The sequence below is a fragment of the Esox lucius genome, chromosome 4 (assembly GCF_011004845.1).
Source record: "Esox lucius isolate fEsoLuc1 chromosome 4, fEsoLuc1.pri, whole genome shotgun sequence".
NCBI classification, from domain to species: Eukaryota; Metazoa; Chordata; class Actinopteri; order Esociformes; family Esocidae; genus Esox; species Esox lucius.
The window spans coordinates 13,926,858-13,940,192 of record NC_047572.1 but is presented as its reverse complement, the minus strand read 5'-3'; positions in this window follow the sequence as shown (position 1 = coordinate 13,940,192).

Here is a 13,335-nt window from a genome sequence, read left to right as displayed (position 1 = left end):
AACAAACAGATTTTATTAGTTTAGAAACAAGGACCCATTCACACCCACTCATGTTTGAGAAGCATTTAATTAATCGACCAATCAATATGCATGCAAAAAAATCTTAAAGTAATCATTTGGTGTGGTATTGAGTGAATATTTGTAATTTTACTTAAAAAGCTTGTCCAAACTGTGTCCTATTCAGGTAGGGTTTGTTTATTCACTGTTCAGTTGTAAGGCAACAAACTGCAAAAGGGTGGTGATTTGCTCAACATTTGAGCATAAAGCCAACTCAACAGCTAATGTTGCCTTCCTGAAAAAGGAAGGCACAATTTATGCAGCATCTGTTGACGTAAAAAAGCAATTACACACTAGCTTCATTTTCGGACCACCCAACTCACCTAATAACGCTGATTAAACATTTGGTTAAGTTGGTATGTTTGTTATTATAGCCTGTACCAAAGAGCCTATGGTCTCCTGTGAGGACTCAAAACACACTCCTGAACTGCAGATGAACACACTACGGCAATAGAACTAACAGGTGTGTCTATGTAACAAACACACTGCAGCAAAAAACTAACAGGTGTGTGTATGTAACAAACACACTGCGGCAACAGAACTAACAGGTGTGTGTATATAACAAACACACTGCGGCAACAGAACTAACAGGTGTGTCTATGTAACAAACAAACTGCAGCAAAAAACATACAGGTGTGTGTTTGTAACAAACACACTGCGGCAACAGAACTAACAGGTGTGTCTATGTAACAAACACACTGCGGCAACAGGATTGACAGGGACTTGTGTTCCCGAATATACCCAGTGAAATATGGTCTCTGCCTCTCCATTGTTACAGTCTAGTCATTTGTTATATTACGCCCCTCCCCTAGCAGTGCCATTTATACCTCCAGAGACCATGCAGACAACGGCAGAGCTGAACAATGCAGAACAGAAGCCTAGACTCCAGAACTTTAGAACTGTTGCGTATTTGTCTGTCCCTCTGGTATTTTCTCTGCGGTTTTTGATTGACGGAAGAATAAACTTGAACAACCCAAGTGAGAAAGCAATAACCGTGATGAAAGCAATAAAACTGTTTCATCTTCCTCTGCCATTTCAAGTTGAACTGAGACCAGGGACGTTTTGGGGCTGTGTCCCAAATGTCAACCCTGACCACGGTCTCTGATGGTGCTCTGATTTGAAGTAGTACACTAAGTATGGAAAAGGTGGTCATTGGTGATACTATGTCATTCCATTATCAGTTGCACTTTGTATTCCTCTGCAATATTCAATTAACTAGAGATCGAGACAGGGATTTACAGACTAGGTCAAAAAGAGGTTAAAAATCCTTTGCAATAAATACTGAAAAAAATACCCTTGAGGACTCCATTTCTGTGAATCTACTAAATTAAAAAATGGGATAGCTTTCAGATTGAATTGAATCCTTTATCCCTATAAGAGATTACTGATATGCGTTGTATACACCACCATTGAAAAGTTTGGTTTCCATAAAATCATACATGAAATCAGTTTGAATAGGAAATCATTATTGCAAAATGAATAAGAAATATAGTCTTAGAAATAATTATCTCATCTCTAATCTCATCTCATCTGCTTATCCGGTATCGGGTCGCGGGGGCAGCAGCTCCAGCAGGGGACCCCAAACTTCTCTTTCCCGAGCCACATTTGCCAGCTCTGACTGGGGGATCCAGAGGCGTTCCCAGCCGGACGTGCCTGGAACACCTCCCTAGGGAGACGTCCTGGGGGCATCCTTACCAGATGCCCGAACCACCTCAACTGGCTACTCCGAGTTCCTCACGGATGGCTGAGCTTCTCACCCTATCCCTAAGGGAGAAGCCAGCCACCCTTCTGAGAAAACCTATTTCAGCCGCTTGTACTCGCGATCTTGTTCTTTCTGTCATGACCCAGCCTTCATAACCATAGGTGAGGGTAGGAACGAAAATTGACCGGTATATCGAGAGCTTTGCCTTCCGCCTCAGCTCTCTTTTCGTCACAACGGTGCAGTAAAGCGCCCCCGCTGCTCCGATTCTCCGGCCAATCTCCCACTCCTTTGTCCCCTCACTCGCGAACAAGACCCTGAGATACTTGAACTCCTTTACTTGGGGTAACGCCTCATTCCCTACCCGGAGTTGGCACTCCATCGGGTTCCTGATGAGAACCATGGCCTCAGATTTAGAGGTGCTAATCCTCATCCCAACCACTTCGCACTAGGATGTACAAGGATTGGATAGCGCTCAAAAGGGACCTCCTCACCCCATACTCCCACAGCACCTCCCACAGTATCACCCGGGGGACCCGGTCATACGCCTTCTCCAGATCCACAAAACACACGTAGACTGGATGGGCATATTCCCAGGCCCCCTCCAGGATCCTTGCAAGAGTAAAGAGCTGGTCGGTTGTTCCGCGACCAGGACGGAATCTGCATTCCTCTTCAATCTGAGGTTTGACTATCTGCTGAACACTCCTTTCCAGTACCTTTGAGCAGACTTTCCCAGGGAGGCTGAGAAGTGTGATACCCCTGTAATTGGCACACACCCTCTGGTCCCCCTTTTTGAACAGGGGAACCACCACCCCGGTCCGCCACTCCTTAGGCACTTTCCCCTACTTCCATGCAATGTTGAAGAGGCGTGTCATCCAAGACATCCCCTCCACACCCAAAGCTTTCAACATTTCTGGACGGATCTCGTCAATCCCCAGAGCTTTGCCACTGTGGAGTTGTTTGACTACCTCAGTGACTTCTGCCATGGAGATTGACTATGCTTCCCCATCAGAAATAATTATTTCTAATTGAAAGAATAATTGTCCTTTAAACTTTTCTTTTGTCAATTAATCCTCCATTTGCAGCAATTACAGCCTTTCAGACCTTTCGCATTCTAGTTGTCAATTTACTGAGGTGATCTGAAGAGATTTCACCCAATGCGCTGTTCTGTGAAGGGAGTAGTACACAGTGTTGTATGAGATCTTCAGTTTATTGGCAATTTCTCACATGGAATAGTCTTCATTTTTCAGAACAAGAATAGACTACAGAGTTTCAGAATAAATGTATTTGTTTCGGGTCATTTTGAGTCTGTAATCAAACACACAATTGGTGAGGCTCCAGATACTCAACTAGGCCAGTGTCAGATCCTCATTGTACTGACAAACTGTGTTCCAAATGGTCTGAACTAATGTATTAGAGGTGACATTTGGCAACTGGCCCAGTTATATATTTAGGAAAATGAAGTGTCTCTGCTGTAGATTGATGGTACAAATTCCTATCACCTTTAAATTGATAGAGAAAAGGATTAAACCGACTCCAGCCATTGATTAGATATTTTTTGTCGGGTCTTATCTGTGACTTGGCTGTTATACAGAATCCAGGAGCGATCCAAATCTTACCAATCAAGACTGAAGTCCAGGATCATGTCGGATGTTATCGGAAGATGATCAGCTTCCATAGTAATCAATGCTACTGTTGCAAGCGTCAATTGCCTCTACAGATTCTGTCTCCTATGCAAACTCTGTGTGTGTGTGTGTGTGTTTGTCGGTTAATTTCTGCCTCAGTGTGTATGCCTGTGAGTATAAATGCACAAGTTCTTTGGCTTTTTGATAGTCTCTGTATCAACCAAGTCTGCTGACTGTGGAAATTAAAATAATTAATCAGAACACAACACTGTATTCTGACCAGAAAGAGATAGAATGAGGGGGGTGGAGTTAGAGAGAGCGGGGGGCAGTTGAATCATTTGTGTGTGTATGCACGGTATACGCTTTGAAATGAGTTGTATGTGAAAACAGTTTCCACACTAATGAATCCATCCAAACTGAACTGATAGGAATGGCAAGAGGTTCAAATGAGCGTTCTAACCATCGTAATGTCGAAGAGCAGTCACAGCAGGAGAGGGAATCAGCATACACACCTTCCATCCAACCATTTTGGTGGGCCAGAACAGCAAAAGTTCACCTCAACATCGCTTCCAGATGGACCACGTTGCTGGGGCACCAGCAGCGAGCGGCAGCTGGCAAACAGGACTGTAACTGGATTGAAACGACGGTGCAAGTTGGCATGGCGTGTTGCTAGCCGTATATGTATGAGTCTGTGAGCGACTCATATGGTCTGGGTGACTGTGTGGGGGGACTTCACATGCAACCTGCCTGAAGGGGGCAAACAGGGGCTGCACATCCATCTGTTTAATACGCCTTGTTGTTCTGCTGACAAAGGCAAAGGTTTATTTTTCTGGAAGTTGCCTTCTGCTTTTCCTTTTCTTCAACACGTCAAGAACTCGAGCAAAAAACCACCTAGGGAGTATTTCAGTATGCGCATATTTTACCAGGCAACTTTGACTGGCGCCGTGGAAAAAGTTCGGTGCATCATGCTTGATATTTTTAACACTTTGTCAAAAGAGCCATCAAAGTGAATGAGCACAGTTTTTGGCGCCGACAGTCCTGACGTAGGACCGACCTGAGGAGAAAGCAGGAGCGTTGAGGACACAGGAATAAAGAGACACGATGAAGAGATGAAAAGACTGAGGAATAGAGGGGTTATATTAACCGAGTAAAGAGACGGAGAAAGAGAGGAATGGAGAGACAGCGATGAAAGTGTGGAGAGAGGGAGAGGGAAGGACAGATTAACTGAGGTGAAAAGTAATAGATTAATAGAGGGGTCACAGACGACGGCCTGAAGGGATGGATGACTCTTAAAAGAGTGAAACATACCGGTACTCACATCGCTGCATCTATCTCCCTCACTCGCCGTAAATCTTTTCTCCTTTCTAGCGCTGTCCTGTCCTCTCCTGTCCACTTTTCTGCTCTCTCCTCCCCCTTCTCCCCTCTCTCTCCTCGGCTCATCTCTCCTTTCCACCCCCTCTAGACTCCCTATAACGGATAGGATATCTCTAACCTCGCATTCATTCACTGTTATTCTCTGTATCTCCCATACACATACATATCTATCACTCTCTCCCACACATTTCCTTCACTGTCACCCCAACTGATGCTAAACGTACCATCAAAAGCCTAGAAAAGATCCCAACTGTCCGCCCATCCTACTGCATATTTAACGGTAGGCTTTTACAGACTGATCTTCCAAGAGACAGACAGACATACAGACAGACAGAAAGACAGACAGACATCCTGTGGTGGAGGACAGGAAGAGAAAGAGACAGGAAAAAGTCAAAACAAACACTCTGAGCTCCCTCGTCCATAGCTTACTACTGTACATACACAGCTTAGTGTGTCACACTAACTCTGTGTCTCTCTCTCTCTCTCTCTCTCTCTCTCTATCTCTCCTCATAACATCAATAACAGAAACATGCCCTGGGGATAGCTCTCTAGAGAACAGCATGGGTATCATAATGATGTGAGTGAAGCGTTGTAGGGAACATTTTTGTTGTCAGCAGATTACATCTTGAATCCAGCTGGCTCTGTGTAACCTAAAAGTCAGCCAGGACCCTGGTGACATCCATGTCATGCGTATAGATGATGCCTTTTTCTACAGAGAGAAAGAACCATGTCTCTTCTACATACAAACTGCATTCACTGTAATAGGTTTTGTGTTTCCAATATGATACAAAATTCAACAAAAAAAATAAAAAATTGACAACTGAAGGCAGAAAAATTGACAACTGTATCGCTTCAACATAATAGGAAAACAGGAAAGGCAAAGACATAAAAATTGTCAAAAAACAAAGACACCAGAAAAAAGACTCACTGTCAAGTGCTTGAGGGGTTTGAGATGCCTAAAGCTACATATTATATTGCAGAGACATTCATGGCTATATTGGTGATAACCTTCTCTACTGTTTTCAGTGACTAACAGTGTTTTTACACTCCAGAAATGTGAAACTCTCACGCTGCTTTTAGAATGAGACATCATCCACTGTGTTGACGAAATATATCATCAACACATGAAAAAACATTTATTCTGTTGGCTAGTTTAATATATAAAAAAAGATGCCCATGTCTTAAGTGAAAACTGTGAGGGAAATATTTTATACATACTTTTTATTTGCAAGTCTATATTTGCAAGCCGATGTTCCTATACAGATAATGTTATGCAATGACATAATATCAGCATTGTCGTTTATAAGACACTGTTCAAACATGCTTATTAAATAGTCCATGGAGAAATATAAAAGTAAAGAAAGTAAAGAAATGTAGCCCACATCATTTAACCAGCAATTCTGATAGGAAAAGCAATAATTTCATCTAAGAGTTTCTTTCTAAGGACACCAGAAAACAGAGACTACAGACTTTTTTTTTAAAAGTGATAAAAAAAAATGAAATAAATAATAGTAGGAAGCATCATCACTAGTGTGAATATAAATACTGTTCTGAGAGAAGTGATGGACATCAAAAAAATCTCATCTCCAATGTAAAGCCCCAATTTCTCAAGTCAAGGAATGAATATACAAATGGGTTACATGGCCTAATCATCAGTATGCCAGCAGAAAAATTACAGAAAAAACACACTCATTGTCTGTCATTTACTCTATATGTGAGTATAAAAAGGCGGTCCTGTTTTATGTAAGTGAAAGGACGTTCCTGTACTTCCATATCTGCTAGATCCAAAATGGCAGCCTATTCCCTGCAAAGCACACTACCTTTGAGTATTGTGAGCCCTTGCAAAAAAAAAAACACACACTCTACCAAGGACAATAAATTGAGATTTGGGACCCAGTCAATCACATCAACGCTTCCATTTGCTTATGCAATTGAGCTGATGCTCTCATTTTGGCTCTCCACGATATGTTGTTACTGTATTTATGGAGAAAAAGAGAAGAGAGGAAAGAGAGAGAAGAGAGAAAGAGAGAGGTTGGGAGAGGGAGAAAGAGAGAGGTTGGGAGAGGGAGAAAGAGAGGGCTGTTGGGAAAGAGAGGGAGAGCTATAGAGATTAGCCTGTGGGTCTTTTTTATGGGATATAGATGAGTGTTCAGGGTGTAAATCCCCAGAAGCCATCCCAGCCTCCTTAACTCCATATCACAGATGAAGGATAACTAGACCAATCCCCTGGACACAGTATATTTTGTGTGTGTGTGTTTGTGCATGCTTGTGTCCGTGTCAGTGGCAGCTTTAAGGTTAACGTTAAACCCTGCCAATCTGTTGTTGTATAAGCAGGGCCCATTGACTGGTCATGTTTATTCAGAATGCCGTCCAGAGCTGAGCGAGACGATCGCACAGCGGCCCCAATACCAGGCATGTGGAGCACGTGTCCACAACTACCGACTGCCAGGGAGCCACCGTTGGTTTCGTATTACTTAGTCGTGTATGAAAAATTCAATGATACATATGTAAAACTCCAGGAACTTTGACTTCAAACAGGATGACAAAAGTCTTTAGGCAGGGAGGAAGAGCTAATTTAGTGCCCTCTTGACAACATCAGTGGAACTGATGTTCTGTGATAAGTCCTCTCAGAGGAACTTCAGACTGGGGGCTCTCTCTTCGGTCTGGGGCTTGTTACCTCCTCTGCTTCTTAAAGACAACCGTCATGGCGACAGAGACGTGTCACGACGTCCCGCGTCGATGCGGGTGAACGGGATGTAAAGCAGAAGGTAGAAGGGGGTGGCCGTGCTGCTGGCCATCCTCACAGCCTGAGTTCTGCCTGTCGAAAAGACCAGTATTCAGTCACACCGGGTGGTGTCCAGACCTTCTGCTAAAAACCCGGCGCCTCTAGGGAACTATTGTGTTGAATGAGGAAATATACTGTAGTCAACAAATAGGTTTCTTACATAGATGTTCCTATTCTCCAGGAGTGTTGCTGCTGTGTAAATAGACGGGGAGATGGCATCCTCCGTGGATCTGGTACGTCAGCAGGCAAATTGTAGAGGGGCCAGTGGTTCTGGTAATATCCCTTTTGATGTGAGCCACAGCAAGCCTGTCGAAGCACTTCACTCCAGAGACAGACATTTCTCTCAAGCTGATATGGGGAGACTCATCCATGCTTTTGTTTCACGCAGTCTTGACTGCTACAATGCTCTGCTGTCTGGTTGACCCAAGGAAACTGTTGGTCCACAACAAAACATAGAGGGTGCTAGAGCCCGGGTACTGACCGAGACCAGACGGAGAGCCCACATTACGCCTGTCTTAGAATTGATTTTAAGATATTTCTTCTATTCTATAAATCACCCCATGATTGAGAACCAGTGTTAACTTCGCCAACAAAAATAGTGAAAATAATATTTGTTAGGCACCTATTTTTCAGTGGCAATTGACGAGACGATAACCAATGATCCTGACTAATGACTATATCACCGATCCAGATTCTGTATTATTCTCTCATGAGCGGACGTTTGTGGGAAGTGAGAAAGAACATGGAGACGTGGTCCACTTAAGTACCAACTCTGTACCATCTCCATTGACTGCATACAACTGTAGTGTAAAGAAAGATGTATTTTGGAAGGTTTGTGTAAGGTGCCGTGTTGTCTGGTGTTTCAACTCAGTGGGCCATCCTAATTTCACACCAATGGGCCTATTTTAAAAGAACAGACATACGAGGGGGGCTAAGGTATCCCCGTCCACTCAGACATACCAGGCGAAGATGGACAAATCAACAAATTAGAAAAAGGACATTCCTTTGATTAATTGCACTGCTGTTTGGTAATGAGTGCCTCATAAAGGGCTTCATCCAATAGGTTTCAATGCTGCACATTATGTATCATTTGTTACAGGTAAATGTTCACTGGATGAAGAATCTGTGAGAACAAAATGTCTAGTTTTGGATGGTGCTAATTGAATATATGTAAATGTGTGAATGCCGGTTTCTTTGTTTTCATTGTTTTAGCCAAGGTGAGCTGATCCTATTATAGATGCAATGGGGGAGTTTGGAATTGGTCTGTCTTGTCGTGATAAATTGTGAAGCTTGACTTAGTCCGTTAACGGAAGCTCCTAGCACACTTTTGTTCTATTGTGTGTTTAGATACTTAGTAGACATATGGAGGATTTGGGAGGACGTTGCATATAGCTGTTATGTAACTATTGTATTGTAACTTAAATATTTTAAAGGAACAAATGGTATTACTTTGAAATATAGTTTACGGCGGTATTCCTCGTTCATCTTCGATCACTCCTGCGGAGACATTGGGAACCTATATCCACACTCGTGTTCAATGGACTACTGGGAAGTATCCACTCATAAGGAAGTCCAAGCAACCGGACTTGTCATGGATGAGTTCTGGGATTTTAAACATTCTGTGTGGGCCCAGGAACACGTGCAACTTTAATTGTACGGTTTGTGATAAACAACCTGCACATTATGGTCACTTATGATAACTTACATAAGCACATACACGTGTAAATCAAAGTGACCAGACTGGTCATCCCTGAGCTCCGGGTTGCTACTCATTCGACTTCTGTACTTGACTGATGAGGAGCATTGAGGATTCACGTATGTCAAGAAAGACACCTTTTAATGCTAGGATTGTGACGAAAGAGTAGCTACCCTTATTAAGAACTGCTATGGTCACTTACGATTACGTATATTTACAAATAATATGGTGTCAGTTTATTAGATATTAAATTGTCACAAAGGTTATATATTGTCCTGTACTGATTTTCCTACCTGTCCCCTCAGTAACATTCTAAGTGGTAAAGTTTCACCCATTACTACATAACAGCGATTGTCAAACCTCCCCTTAGGTAACCGCAGACATTTCGCAGTGTTGTCGTAGCCCTGAACGATCTTACAAGCTTTATTAAAGCACAACGGCTGGTGGGCCCCAAGGGGGTTTGACAAAAGCTCCTGTAAAACATCCTCATGACTCATGTAGTTCAGCCAAGGCTGGTGTGGGAACACCTATTTGGAATAGAAGCCTGCACAAATCCTCCTGAAATCACTAGGACCATGCTGGATGTGCACAGTAGTCGTCCACGTCCACTACTGTCAGGAGCTCCATACATTATTCATGAGAAGTGTCCTAAATGTCCCCTATTTCTGTTATGGTGCAATCCCCTCTTGCAAAAGAAGTGCACTATATGGGGAACAAGGTGTCGTTTGTAATAACTCCAATGTGTACGCTAGTTAATATATCATTTGAACACTCCCGACACTAATCAGGTTTATTTCAGCACTAAGTTGATGAACACAATTTATAATGGGACGAAAAATGCCTTTTTTACCAGGCACAATAGGAAGATTCATAGAGAAGTGGAGTGTGTGTCTGTGTGTGGGTGTACGTGTGTGTGTGTGTGTGCGTGCGTGCGTGCGTGCGTGCGTGCGTGAGCATATCAGCTCAAGTGTCAGATCAAAGTAACTATTACTCTCGGACTGGACGGCGCAGATGACTAAGTGACAAGTCATCTGTCTGTTCCTGCTGAGACCAAACTAAATCAGACCCCCCCCACCTTCTTCAACCCCTCCTCCTGCTTCTCTTCCCCTCTATCCCCTCACCCTCTCCTGTCAGAGCTACCAGCCCCGGCTGATGACTCATCAGATCACACATTATCATGACTGTTTGTCCCAGGCGCCTTGGGGCAGGGACCCTCATGGGGGATTGATTCATAAGGCTGATAAAGAAACAACTTCAGTAGATTAGAGGTTGTTGATCCGAATACTTGACCGTTTCTGCATTCTACGCACCGGCCAATCGTGTTTAATCGCCGGCTGAGGCAGAGACTGACAGGCGGGACGACGTGTCTCAAACCACACCCACCTTGTGTTCTAATTGTTCCCAATACAGTGACAGGGTGCAACCAGGCTCTCTCCTTCCAACTCTCATGCTCTCCTCCCCCTCGTGCGCTGTGTTCTTAATTGTCCTTATTTTCGCAGCATTGAACTGATCCTGAGGGACGCACTGTATGCTGAAGAGAACAATCGATACACACCTTCCCTGTTGACTAATTACAGTATGTTTACAGGATGGCAAGACAAGGGGAAACATATTATATGTCAAAGTGATTCAACGCAAAAGTTATTTAATGACAGTCATAGACGTTCAGTGGGAATATTGCTTCATCTGTCTGGTGTCTTACTATACATATCAGGTCTGCACAGATGATTAAAAATACATTCATCAAAGTAACCCCCCCCCTCCTCTCTCCCCCACTCGTTCCCATCCCCCCTCCCTCTATCATTCCTACGCATATCTCTAGAACTGGCAGGTTAATGAAACAACTGACTAAATATAGTTGATTATAGAATCATGTAATAAACTGTAGAATATTGTGAAATACTATAGTGCACACTGTTTCTAAGTCCCGTTGAATTTGCCCCACCCATTCCAGTCCACCATTTCCCAGCCATGAGTTAATGTGTCAACTATAGACCGTATTTTGTTCGATACTGAGTCGGTTACCGGTTTAAAATAGCAGTAAAGCTCTTCGGGTGGTTTCTGGTTATAGGGCTGTATCCAGGAACTCAGGGTTACGGCATGGTTGGTTTTATGCAAAAATATCACATGCCAAAATATTATGGTGAATACGGTATATAAATATATATACAGTATTGTGTTAAAATGCAGAACCATTAGCATTGTGAGCCTAGGGAGATCTCCAGCAAGCTGTTCCATTTCAAGGGAGTTTGGGCATCTGCAATAATTACTGTTGTGTTGCATACTATAACTGCTTAGCATATTAGAAAGATGTTTGGAATAAGGCCAAAAATTACGAGGATGTTTCAAGCACAAGGTTAACATTCATTTTAGGGTTGAGAATAATTAGGGTATTAGTATGAGTATTAGGGTTGAGGTTAACATTAGGTATAGTGTTGGGGTCAGTATTAGGGTTGAGGTTAATATTAGGTTTAGTGTTGGGGTCAGTATTAGGGTTGAGGTTAACATTCGGTTTAGGGTTGGGGTTAGTATTAGGGTTGAGTTTAACATTAGGTTTAGGGTTGGGGTAAGTATTAGGGTTGAGGTTAAGATTAGGGTAAATTGAGCCCCATCCTCCTTTACCCTATACCCAGCTTCTACACCTGCCTCATTCAACAAAGCCTGATCCAGCCTCTAGCCAAGGAGTCGCCTCACCTGAGAGAGATAAAAGAAAGTTGCAAGAAACCTGTAGCTACAAGTCTGAAAATCCCTCTCTTTATGACTGTGTCTAATCTCTCATCTTTCTCTCTGTATCCCTCTTTCTCTCATCAAGGTGTATTATTGATTTTTGAGGACAGTTTTCCTTTAAGTGTTGATTTGTTTACAGGCTCTAAGCCAGGCCCTATCCCGTACTCCCTCCACGCTAACACACACACGCACACACAAGCCTCTATTCACACCCCTTCCAATCTGTCAATCCTGCCCCAAGCCTGATCAATAATTCAGCCATATCCCGGGCTTAGCAGGCAGGGAGAGGCGGTCAGGTTAGCTGGAGGCTTTGAACAGAAGGGCAGGCCTCGCTGTGGATCCTGACTGGTATTAATTAAATCCCTCCCTCTCTCAGCTCTCCCTGCCGGGGGTCACCTCATTACCCTTCCCGTCACCGCGGGGGGCTCTTCCTTCCCTTCCTCTAAAGATACCAGTAACATCCACTACCACCCAGGGGTCCAGCCAGGGCCGGCTCTAGCCTTGTGACGGCCCCTATCGGCCGAGGGCTCCCTAGCAGTCGGAGGCCCCCTAGTGGTCGGGGGCCCTAAGCGACCGTTTGTCGCTTGTGCCTGGAGCCAGCCTTGGGTCCAGGAGCCAATAGGGCTCTGCTCGTCTCCGCTGGCACGTATAACATACGGCTCCTTCTCCACTTGTCGGATCTGTACGCTCGTTTAGCAGGCGATTCATCCTTAAAAGCCTACAGTTTGTCTGTGGACTCACCGCCCTGGCATTGAAGGCATCACGTGCCGCATGCTAACCGAGACACAGCCCGCAACATCACATCACCTCTTTCAACCGCCATTCGTTGACCTCTGTCTCACCCTCCTCCGTCTTCGTGACTCAGCTTCTGCCTGTTACAAACCGTAGAGCTCATCCTGCAGACCTCACCCTGTGAGTGATTGTCTCCTTCCCATATTCCTTCAGGCCTTCGGGCATTATTGCTTCCCATCCATCTGTCAGGATAAGAGCCAGGATTAAGGACAGGATGGAGGTGGGATTAACTTTAGGGACAATGGGGAAGAGCTGAGAAGTAGAGTAGGCTAATCAGACTCTTAGACATGCTTGCTAATAAGACCGTCAATTACTGTATGTATATATTGTATATGCTACTATCGGTGTATTCTGGTCAGAATGAAAACACATTTATGACTGATGTACATATTGTTTTGTTTCAACATTCCTTATTCCTTGTTGTTCTGGGTATTTTTTTGGTTAAATACTCGTTGGTACTAGGAACTCAATCATTTTGCTATACCAGCCATATCTGCACATCTGTGTAGAAAAACGATATACTTGGACTTTACTTGAAATGAAAATGCATTGCTTGGGCAATCTTAGAATCTGGGAAAAT